We start from the raw sequence: 11759 nt of genomic DNA, 5'->3' as shown, positions 1-11759 counted from the left end.
TCAATTAAGGTACTGAACTTTCATTTGTATCAAATAGAGTACTATAACCTTGACTGTAGGTAAACTTTCCGTTTGCCACTGATTGTAACCGGTTAAATACAATTTCCTTAAATTTTTTTTTTTTTTCTGAAAGTAATAAAAAAAATTAAAAAAAAACCTCAGGACATGAACCCAGCTCGTTCAACTTTCTCTTTCTGTCCTTTAATGATGGACAAGCCATTCCTAATACCATACTTCATAATCTCACAACCACCCACAATGATCTAAAATTGAAAACATTAGATTCGAAAATTAACAAGAAATTACCCACAAAATAATACATTAGATCTGAAAATAAACCAGATTACAAAGAAAAAAAAAAATCTAAAAATATGCCAGTTGCAAACCAGCCCTGCCCCGCCCCACCCCCACTCACCGCATGAACTACGTACAACCCCCGGCCCTCCCCTACCCCTGACCCCTTTATCTTCCCCCTTTATTTCCTAAAAAAAAAAAAAAAAAAAAAAAAAAAAAAAACCATACCCACCTCAAATTCCAACCATAACCACCAAAATTTCACCCCATATCTACCCAAAACCCAACCCTAACCACCGAAACTCACCCCAGTCATTCCCAATCAGCCCAAAACCCTAAAACTCGTAAAATATAATTAGAAAGAGGAGAGGAGTAGAAGTGGCGGCCGTGTACACGGTCAGTAGGGTGGCGTTGTTCTACAGCGGAGGAGACCGACTTTTTAATTTTATATAAAGGAGAGTGGATTTGAAGTTGATGATGAATGAAGATGAAAACCCAGAAGTTGGAAGAGAGAGAAATTAAAAAGATTTCATTTTTTTTTATTTACAATGTTAAGTGGTTAAAGAGAGAGAAATTAAAAAGATTTTGTTTTCTTTTACTTTTTTTACAATGTTAACCGGTAATATTAGGTAAAAGGGAGAGTTTACCTGTTTCAGTACTCAAACTGATACAAATGAAACTTTAATACCTTATCTGATACATTTGCCAAAGTTCAGTACTCTCTTGTGATATTAACTCTATTTTATGTCTCACAATTATACTCCTTTATTGCGAATAATGCGAACTAGAGATAGTATTAGATTTTTCTAAAAAAAATCTCTTGAAAACATTTATTATTAATTCCTTTTTAAAAGTTTAATATAATAATGATTTGTGGTTTTCCTTTGATTTTGTTTTAATACAAACATGCCAACCGCAACTTTCTAAACATAGTAAAACATTCTTGGATTAAGTCAATACTCCGTATAATTTAGTTAATAAATACAGAGTATAGAGATTTAACTTGTTTCCTCAAAATAAAAAAATACAGTATAAAGATTTGTTTAATATATGGGGTTTGGTTGATAAAATTATACTACGTATAATACTCGTAGTAGTATTTCATATGAAATCCGTTCAAATAAAAAAAAATATATATATATGAAATGAGGTATCACCAGAGCATGTAAAACAAATCTTTTCCAACAATAAAGGACTATGTATTTACAAAAGCTGCACTGACTCATTTCCTCATTGGCGGAACTCACACCGCCTCCAAACACCACAGACCACAATAATCCACACCACCTGTTTCGAACACTCGCTGCAAACGTTTTGTTTCATTCAGCTTATAATAAATGAACTTGTATTCCCTACTCCCTTATGAATATAGTCACTTTCTTTTCCTTAAATAATATGGAGTATAAATATTGTCAATTGATTTTTTTTTGTTTTTTTTACAACAGTGAAAAATATCAATTGATGTTATGGAATAAAAATTACAAGTATTTATTAGAAGTGTCAAAACCGCATCTAATCGATCCGACTTATATGAAATCGACTAAAAAAAAATATTTGATTAATATTTTGACTTGCATGAGCACAATTAATTTAGTACAACACAAGTTTTAAAATAGACTTTACCTGATCCCGGCACCGAATTGACATCTCTATCTATTTTGCCATCTAACAACGGAGTAATGAAATATTCATGGCCACTAGCTAATTAATGAACGCTTTATTCCTTATAGGCTTATACTCAAGCCTTCAGTCCTTCCACCGTAAATTTTGCTAATAATTTTTTTTTTTTTTTTTTTTTTTGTGCAAATTTGATAATCGTTGTATACAAGCAAGTTAAATAGTTAATGAATGTTGTTTTGTCATTTTTTTTTAAAAAAAAAATGAATGATGTTACTAACATATATCGTCCAATATATTGTACTTGTAAAAGAAATAACACTCGTTAATCTGGTAATTGGGACAAGCTACTTAGCTACCCCGTATTGTAAAAGTAAAATAGGGAGTAATAATTGGTGAAATATGAAAAGAAGAGATAGAAAATGAGGTCATTCGATCTCATTAAATGCATTGATTCATTAACAAGGCTATCTATTTGACAGGACCTTGGGATTAAAATATTCCTTCTATAATCATTAATTTCATTTTTAATGGTATAAATGTATTGTCCTCTTCTCTAATCTCTATGGTCCATTAAAAATTTAAAAAAAAAAATCTATACGAGTACTACTTTAAAAAAAAAAAAAAAAAAGTTTGTAAAGTTTTATGCAAGCTTATTAAATTCTACTCGTAAATTACTTTTTTAATTATTATGAAATAATTTGCCTCATCACTTCTATTATAAATAGTTATACGAACCATTTTTTAAACCATCATCTATTTATCTATCTATCTATCTATTACATATTACTAAAGGCAAATTTAAAATGACACTTGGCAGCATTGTACGGAGTATTTTCCCTCCAAAAGTATTTACTTAAAAAAAATCTTACTATAATGAATTATCATTGTATCTAAATAACGAGATTTGCTTTACATAAAATCTAATCTAAACTTTCTAAAAAATTATATTGTTTTTTTTAAAGCAAATATTATATTGTTTATTATAACTATTTTATGTGGTTATTTTCAATAATATATTTCATACTCTCTAATAATTAGTGTCAAGTCCTTATTTTTTTAATGTCGTTTTATAATTTTGTTGTATTATAATCACTTCGTATTAAACAATCATGCATCTATTGCACCAGAATTAATGTTTTACTTCACTAATCACTATACTAGGGTGTCCTCCGCGTGCATCGCGCGCGGAGGGACTAGCTCTTGCAAAAAATTTGTATTGGCGTGTATTTATACCGTTGGTTTGGGTGGTAGACCTGGTAATTTTAATACGGACACTATTTGGTTTATGTGTTTAGGTGGTGAATTTGTAGAATAGTATGTGAAAGCCACCAAAATCTTTTAAGACAATTATTTTTTAAAACACTAAAAAGTATGATAGTGTTATTTCAAAATTATTATTAAGTAATATTTAATTGATTTGCATCCCTTCATATTTCAAGCGCCAAGTGTTAATTTAGAACTCTTAATTGATGTGCATATTTCAATAATACTATATGTAATATTTCTAACGTGTTTTTCTTCAAATGAACTTTTTTGTGAGCTGTGATCATTTGGACTATGGAGTAATAATATGTAAAATGTTGCAGCTAAAAACTTAATAATGTATATTTTTCCTCTTAAATTCTCTCAAAATTAATACCAGCTATGTTTTTCCTACCGTTGATTTCCCTTGATTTTAGGATTTTTAAGTTCTTTATACCTTTTGATAACATACGTCTGCTCAAATATCATTGTATATTTAATATAAATCTCATTCAAATTCTATAACATTGTTAACATGTACATTTTAAAAGCTAATAAACCTTAACAATAATTGTAATTAAAGGACAACAAGATAGTAAATAAGAAGAGCAACTACAAAAGAGTAAAAAAAAAAACAGTCTCTTGATAATAAATTGTCTCTTTGTACATACAATTTTTTTTTCTTTTTAAATAATTATTATATCATATGAAATGTAAAACATTAAAAGAAATTATTAAAAAAATGCATTACATGTTTTTTGTTTAAAAAAAAAACTGAATTAATTGATGATATATCATATATGTTTAATGAAAAAATAAATTAAATACATTAATGATAGTAAACATATTAATGAGGGTAAAAAAATAAATACACATTTTGTACACAATTTTGAGGGTATACTTGGTAGCACACTATTCCTAAGAATTATCTTCTACGAGTAATTTTTAAGGTAAGGATAATTTAGTAAAATCCGTGCATTGCACGGGAATTTAACTAGTTAGTTAATAAAACAATGAAAATCAACAATTTATTTTTAGCAACCTTACCGCATAAATCTAGCCTTTATACGAGTAATTAATTATAGCACAACTATTTTATTAAAAAAAAAACACAACTATACAAGTATTATTATTGTGGCATTAGGTCTTAACTAAATTCACCTTTATTTAAAACAAAATTTATTGAAAACTTTTAATGTGAAAAATCATCCTTTTGATCATTAATGTTTAAAATTAGAAGTATGATTTTTTTTTCCACAATTAAAGTTTTCATGAGAATTTATATAATGATGATATTAGCATGTTACTCTGTATCTAAATGGGCTTTTAAAGCATCAACACTCGTGATATAAAATTTTATACCACGGTGTAAATATTCATCCAAAAGTTGCAAATTTTTACTACCTTGGTAGCATAAAATTATACTATCAAATGACATGTACCAACCAGATCACGCCATGTGGCCTGGTTGTCATACATCTTTTATTTATTTTTTTTCAATTGCATTTTAAGAAAAAATTATAAAGTCAAAAATTATGAAAAAATTATCAAAGTTCATAATTTTTCAAGACATACACATAGACACCCATATTGATATAGTTTTATATATTTTTGAAATTCACTTTTTTCTACCTAAATTGCTTATATTTATTTAATTAACTTTATAAATAGTAATTAGTTATTTTCAACATAAAACAAAATATAATTATAATTTAATTAAGCGTATAATTCATACATATAGGAGAGAGAAAGTATGTTGGTAAACTTTTTTTATACCATGGGTGGGGTGATTTTTGGAGAAAGTATATTGTATTGTTGTATAGATGATGTGCAGGAGTGAGAAAGTGGTAGAGAGGGAGGGGTGGTATAAATTTTTATACCATGAGTGATGATAGTCTAACGCTTATATTTATTCTCGTGTTAAAAAATTGGGTAACGCTCTTCTTTCGGAAAAAATGGGTAGGTAGCACCGTAGCACCCTCATGAGTCATGACTAGATGGGAATCAATAATCATGGGATACTCATAGTTGTTCAAAATTAATTTGTATGGTTCTTGTTTCAAAAAAAATTTATACAGTTCTATCTAAAAAATTGCCTCAAATCCAATTAATGGTTGTATACATATTTAATTATCTATAGCTTCGTGATCAAACACGATATTACATCTCACACCCTCATTATATCAATTCAATTGTTGCACATAATTTTTTTACCGATAAAAATAAATAAATAACTAAATTAAAAAAAAAATCTAACTTTAAAGTATTCGATTCAATTCACCCTATTAAAAAAAAGATAAACCTCATTTCTTCAAGTATGTGTACTTTTTTTTTCTTAACTTATAAAGAACTTACTTCCACCTCTAACAATTTAACACAAAAAAAAAAAAATCTATCTAATTTAAATTTAAATTTTAAAAAAATAAAATTAACAAACAAATACACTTGGCAGTTTCAATGTCTCCCTAGATTCCATAACCATTTCAGCAACTAACATTCAAAACTATCCCTCACATAATCCGAAAAAAAAAAGTTCATGAAATTTGCCTTTCAGGTATGGGTTTTGATAAAGTTATAATCTTATACAAACTATTGTACTTTTGTGATTAAATGGATATATAATATGAGGTATGTCATAGTGTAATTGTGATTTGTGGAGAGCATTGATACATAATTTATGCAGCTTTGTTAACGATTTCTGTTTTGAATTTTAGTCTTTATGTTTTTTTTTTTTGACACGCTTTATGTTTCTTCTAAATTTAAGTATTTATGATGATTATTATGAATTTAAATCTTTATGCATGATCGATTATCATAGGTACTGATTATTTTTTCCTGGATTTTTGTTTGATTTTTCAAGGTAATGTTATTATGATCTTTACCAAATCTATCAAAAAATCACCATAGCACTCAAAATTCCCAACCCTTCAATTATACGCATTTTAGGGACTACCCTTTAAACAATTTCAACTTCTCTAATCATCAAAACAAAAATTGTGTAGCACGCTTTGAAGTGACTGGCCTCACCGAATAATTGCTTGCAAAAGATCAAATTAAGTAGTTCCTAAAGCATTGGTGGACTAATCCCTATGACACTAATTAATCGAGTAACCCTTAAAACACTATAACCTCTATAGCTTTGACAAAATAAACCCCATAATAGTTGGTCACATTGCGTGGCCACCAACCACGGGTATACAATTCCTTTATCAAAAACTCACCATAGCACTCAAAATCCCCAACCCTTCAATTATATGCATTTTTTAGGGACTATTCTCTAAACAACTTCTTAAATCATCAAAACGAAAAAATGTGCAACACTCTGGTTAACTTACTTCCTACGTAGTACTACCTCCGTTTCTTTTTAGTTGATACGTATTCCTTTTTAGGAAGTTTACTAAATAGAAACGTATTAATTTTTAGGAAGTTTTTTTTTTAGTTGAAACGTTTACTTTTGGGGTAAATTTTTTACCTTGTATTTACAACGTACCCCACTTACTTTTTTATTCTCTCTCACTCTTTCTCCTCTCCTTAATATATGTGCTTAAATCAAACGCGTCAACTAAATAGAAATGGCGAAAGTATTATTTTTTTTTTCTTAAATAAAGAAAAAAAATTGACAAATCAACCGTGGATGTTTATCAAAGATAAAACACAAATAAACGCTTATTAGTTTGGTGACGGAAAAATGCTATTCCGTACTCCGTATAGTAAATGAAATAAAATAAGGGCGTTTTTTTTCTCCTCCCAAAAAGAGTAGAAAGAGACGGAGAGAGAAATCCTCTGTCATTCAGTCATTTTGCTTTTTCATTATTTGATTTAACAAAGAAGATATCCCCTGACAGCATATCAATACGACAGTACGTCGCATTAAATGTTTCCTATATTATTTATTAAACATTAAAAAAATTCATAAAAACGAGAACAATTTTTCTAGCAAGCATACAAGTATACAACATAAATCTAGGAGTTAAGGTAATAATTATGGACTAAAGTTTTATACTCCGTACTTTTCACCTTTTGGGACTGAATTTTTTTTTTTTCACCGTTTGACACTCGTGGTTAAATTTCAAGCCATCTAACCCATTTGAAAAATTTAGTAACCAACTTGAGCATTAATTGGAGTTATAAAAAAATATATATTCCAAACCAAAAAAACATCGTGAACATCAGTTATAAATTTTTTTAAGCAAAAAAAAAAAAAAAAAAGGCCTTCTATGTTCCGGTTTTTTACCTTAAACCAAAATAGCAAACCACAATCCAAAATTTCAAAACAAAAACAACAGCATCCACAACATAATGCAGCTTCCAACATCCAAAAATAGCAGCAAGCTTTCTTCATATCATATTTACTTTGGGTATTTTTTTATTTTTTTTTTCAAATTCCCTTTTCTTGCTCTCCCAAAACCAATGTTTCAGCCTACAATCACAAGTATGAAATGGTGAAACAGCCAAACATGAGATGTAGTTAAAAATTTTCAAATTGCAATTTTTTTCTACTCTGTGTATTTGTTCTTTAGGCATTAATTTGTCGTTCCATAATTGAATTAAGAAGATGGTTTTCTTACCTTGCATTTTAATGAAATTAGAACAACCTTGTTGGTCCATTATACAATGAACTTTGTTGTGTTAAATGATTTGTGTTTGATCCATGACTTGACTGACTTGGTACAAATGCATGATTTGATTGAGGTGGAATTGTGTTAAGATGCTTAATATTTTTTTTTTTGACAAATGCAAAGGAACGAAAACTAATACAAACTAGACAAGGTAAAACGACATTTCCTAGCTATGTCGTTTGCCCTTTTCACCCGATCTCTTGGAACTTTTAAGATTGCACATCTTCGGAAGGTGGCCCCCATTTCCTTAATCTCCCTAACCAACCAGGTAATTGAAACATCCTTACCAATGTTATCATGTAAGTTGTTAAGTGGGGAGATGGAGTCAGAAAGCAGAAGAATACCATTTTTTTCCCTGTGCTCTTGTCAATTTCATCGCTTCCAGACATGCCCATGCTTCACACTGTAGTACCGATGAAGTTGCTCCACTAAGCCCTCCTTCATTCCTCATGTTTGCCGAGTTATTCCCAACCACTGCCCATCCAACCCCTGCTCTCGAAGTCTTCTTATCCCAAGAACCATCCGCCTCCACTATAAAATCATCATAACCAGTCCTATCACTTCCCAACTGCACATTATTAAACCCCGGAATGATAGGGTCCTCATTCCTTACCCCCCTATTTTCCCTGTCTTGGTTGTCCCTATGGGTGAAGACCTCATGGTCTTGCATTGCTTGGCTTATGAATTCCGCGACCAAGCTTGCATTCCCATTTGCATTCTTGAAACATCTCGCATTCCTTGACTTCCAAAGCCCCCACAAGGTTGCTGTAAACAGAGGAATACGAGTCCCATTTTTACCATCCTCGCTATGAAAGAGAAGGATATAGCTCTAGATCCACCTCCTCATGGAGCTGGAACCAGTAGAGTCATGGCTAACAGGAAGAGGGGAATTCCCCCAAACTTCCCTTGCCAGAGAACAAAACCGGAAGAGGTGTTGACAATCTTCCGACCCCGAGTCACAGAAATCACAAGTCTCCTCGACTTGTAGCCCTCTTCTTGCTAGGTTGGCCTTTACAACAATATTATCATGAAAGAGTCTCCAAAGGAAGAATTCCCATTTTGGTTGTATATCTAATCTCCAAATCAACTTTACAAACCTCTGAATCTTTGATCCCTGTCTGAAAAGGAGGATTGACTTAGCCCCGCATCCTTCAAGAGATAATAGTATCCTGTTTTAACCGTATACCTCCATGATGGGTGGTATTTCCAATAGATGAAGTCATCGTCCCCTTTGTGTGGGAGGTCCATAGCCAAGATAGCTTTTGCACTATTCCAATCGAAACAACTCCTTACCTTTCCTGCATTCCAAGCTCCTGTGTTCCGATCAATAAAATCTTCCACCTTCCAACCTAGAGCATCACCCAAAATTTGGTTTGACCTAACCGTTGGTATCTCACCATCTACCCAAGGCATACTGATAGCCTTAACTTCTCTCCCATTGCCAATCTTCCAAGCAAACCCATCCTTAAACCTCCTAGCAATCCTTTGAAGGCTTGATCTTCCCAAAGATGGATTCCCTATTCTCACATACGGCCTAGCCATACTACACACCCCACATGACTGAAATCCTCCATACACTCTAGATATCAACAGTTGAGGATTGAGGTGCATCCTAGATTATTGCTTGAACAATAGCGAATCATTGAGGGCAGAAGTACCCCCGATTCCCAGACCCCCATACTCTTTGGAGTCTGGATGACCTCCCTACTGACCCAGTGTAGGGAATAAATTCAAGCGTTAACCCCTAGCTTGAACCCCACTGTGATCATACACTAAAGTACGGTGGCGTCCAAAAGGGAAGAAGATAGAGAAAAAGAGTCGCCAACAAGTTTTAGGAACTTGTAAACCGTTCACGAGGTGAAGGTTACACCCATTAACGATCCAAGAGATCGTCAACTCCATAAGGTCTAGAACCAAATAAGGGTTCGGGGATGAAGGTACAAATCCAACCTAAAAGAGATTGAACCTGCCCTAATAATAGGCCTCTACTTTATTCTGATTGTATTCATGTGCGCTTTTTAATTAACATGCAATCAATAGGATTAACCCTAAACCTGTTTATCTATGTTGGTTGAATATTAATGCACAAATAAAACTATTATTGGCGATCACTTGAATTATAATCAAATGAACCCTAACAAGATTATTAATTATCTTATTAAGCGTGATTACAAGTAACAAAATTCCCTTTAAACATTCGTAAAAGGCGTGATCAAGCAATAACAATAAATATCAAGCAACATAATAATAATCATGACAATAAAATTATAATCATAATAATAATCATCATAGATAAAATAATCATCATCAAAATAATAATAATAATAATAATAATAATAATAATAATAATAATAATAATAATAATAATATTCTTAATCATCATAAATTACAACAATTATAATCATAATCATGTTCATAAAAATAGCAAGATCCTAGGCATGATACTAACAAGATTAATAACAAACCCTAGCATGTCACTAAGCAATAAAAATCAAATCTTTAGCCCTAACATGATACTAACAATCATACATATTAGGAAGAACATAGGAAGCATCATAACAATCATATTTATTATTAAAATTACCCTAGACATGATACTAGAAATATCATAATAACAATGTAAACATGATTTCTACATCATAATATCAATAAAAACATTAAAGTACTTACTTTGATGCCTCGTACCTCTTTCTAATAACAAAATACACACGTTAGTAACTTCAAGGAAAATAATAAACAAACAATTAAATTAAATAATTTAAATAGAGATTTGGGACTAAACCCTCAGAAATATCAAACCTTTCACGTTTAGGGCGAAGGCAACTTCGAATATGGCTAGGTGTTTCTAGATCTTGTGAATGCGGAATTTTGTATGAAAAAGCAAGGTTTAGAAAAAAGAGAAAGATGAATGAATTGATTGATGTTTGAATGAATTAGAAGAGAATGAGAATTAAAAACTGATTGTTGATGAGAATTGGTGAATGATTAAGAGAGAATTAGAGAATTAATGATTGCGAATGAAAACTGATTGTAGGTGAGAATTCGTGAGAATTGGTTAATGAAAACGGAGTTTTTAATACGTTATTTATAGAGAAAATCAACCAAAAAGATAAAATATCAAAACAGAGCATTTGACGCACGTAAAACAGAGCTGGCGCAAACCCTGGCTAACTAGCGCAAGGCACCAACACTAGCGCCATGCGCCAAGCCAGTTTTTAACGCGTTTTCAAAAATCAGATAAGTTTGCCGTACTGGAGGATAAAATCGTATATTTTCCTCAAAAATGCTATTTGATTTTAATTAAAACTCTGAAAAGTCAACAAAAGTCAATTTATCAATGCTAATTGATTTAGGAATGAAAAGAACCTTCTAGAAGAATCTAGAAGACAAAACCATTCCTAATTGCATTAGGAATGATAAATCTATATTAGGCCCTCCCCTAGATCATTGGGCCGCACATAAAGCTCAAACCGGGCCCAGTTTAGTAAATTGGCCATAACTTCCTCAATAGTCATCGGAATCGGGCTTATAATATATCGTTGGAAAGGTCTTTGCAAGCCCTATCCAACTACACTATTATTGGACCCATATCATGGACCAACCAAACTGGATTAACTGTTTTCTTAAAATAAGTTTTCAAAAACAGAGAGAAGATAAAAGAAATTAAAAAACTATCCGCAACACCAGACTTTCCACACTTTCGCTTCATTCGATTATGATTCGACGTGAAAGATACTTGATTAGGGGATTTTTATTCACCAATCACCGTCTGACAAGTGGACCAACCAGGTTCCGCCACGTGTCCTTCACGTAGGCCAATAGGAGCCTGCCACGTGTCAATCGCAGATACGTCCTCTACGGACCAATTGAGACACGACACGTGTCCTTCCCATGACACATGGGAAAATCAGCCAACAAGGCCCAATCCTGTTTAGAGGCCCAGTCAGCCCTAGGTTTTCCCTAAACCTAGAGAGTGGCACGCTT

At 31.8% G+C, this 11759-nt stretch overlaps 1 long non-coding RNA gene across 1 annotated transcript; it reads right to left on the bottom strand.

Moving 5' to 3' along the window:
- Window positions 1–7535: 7535 nt before the first annotated feature.
- LOC110725445 lies at window positions 7536–7765 on the bottom strand. The gene is made up of 2 exons (XR_002512161.1): window positions 7725–7765; window positions 7536–7576 (listed from the first exon to the last, which is right to left on the bottom strand). It is a non-coding gene; the product is annotated as an uncharacterized LOC110725445 (long non-coding RNA).
- Between the last annotated feature and the right edge of the window lie 3994 nt (window positions 7766–11759).

This window comes from Chenopodium quinoa, unplaced genomic scaffold (genome assembly GCF_001683475.1).
Source record: "Chenopodium quinoa cultivar QQ74 unplaced genomic scaffold, ASM168347v1, whole genome shotgun sequence".
In the NCBI taxonomy this organism is placed as follows: Eukaryota; Viridiplantae; Streptophyta; class Magnoliopsida; order Caryophyllales; family Amaranthaceae; genus Chenopodium; species Chenopodium quinoa.
The sequence above is the reverse complement of the archived record's forward strand: the minus strand, read 5'-3'. Positions and strand labels throughout refer to the sequence as shown.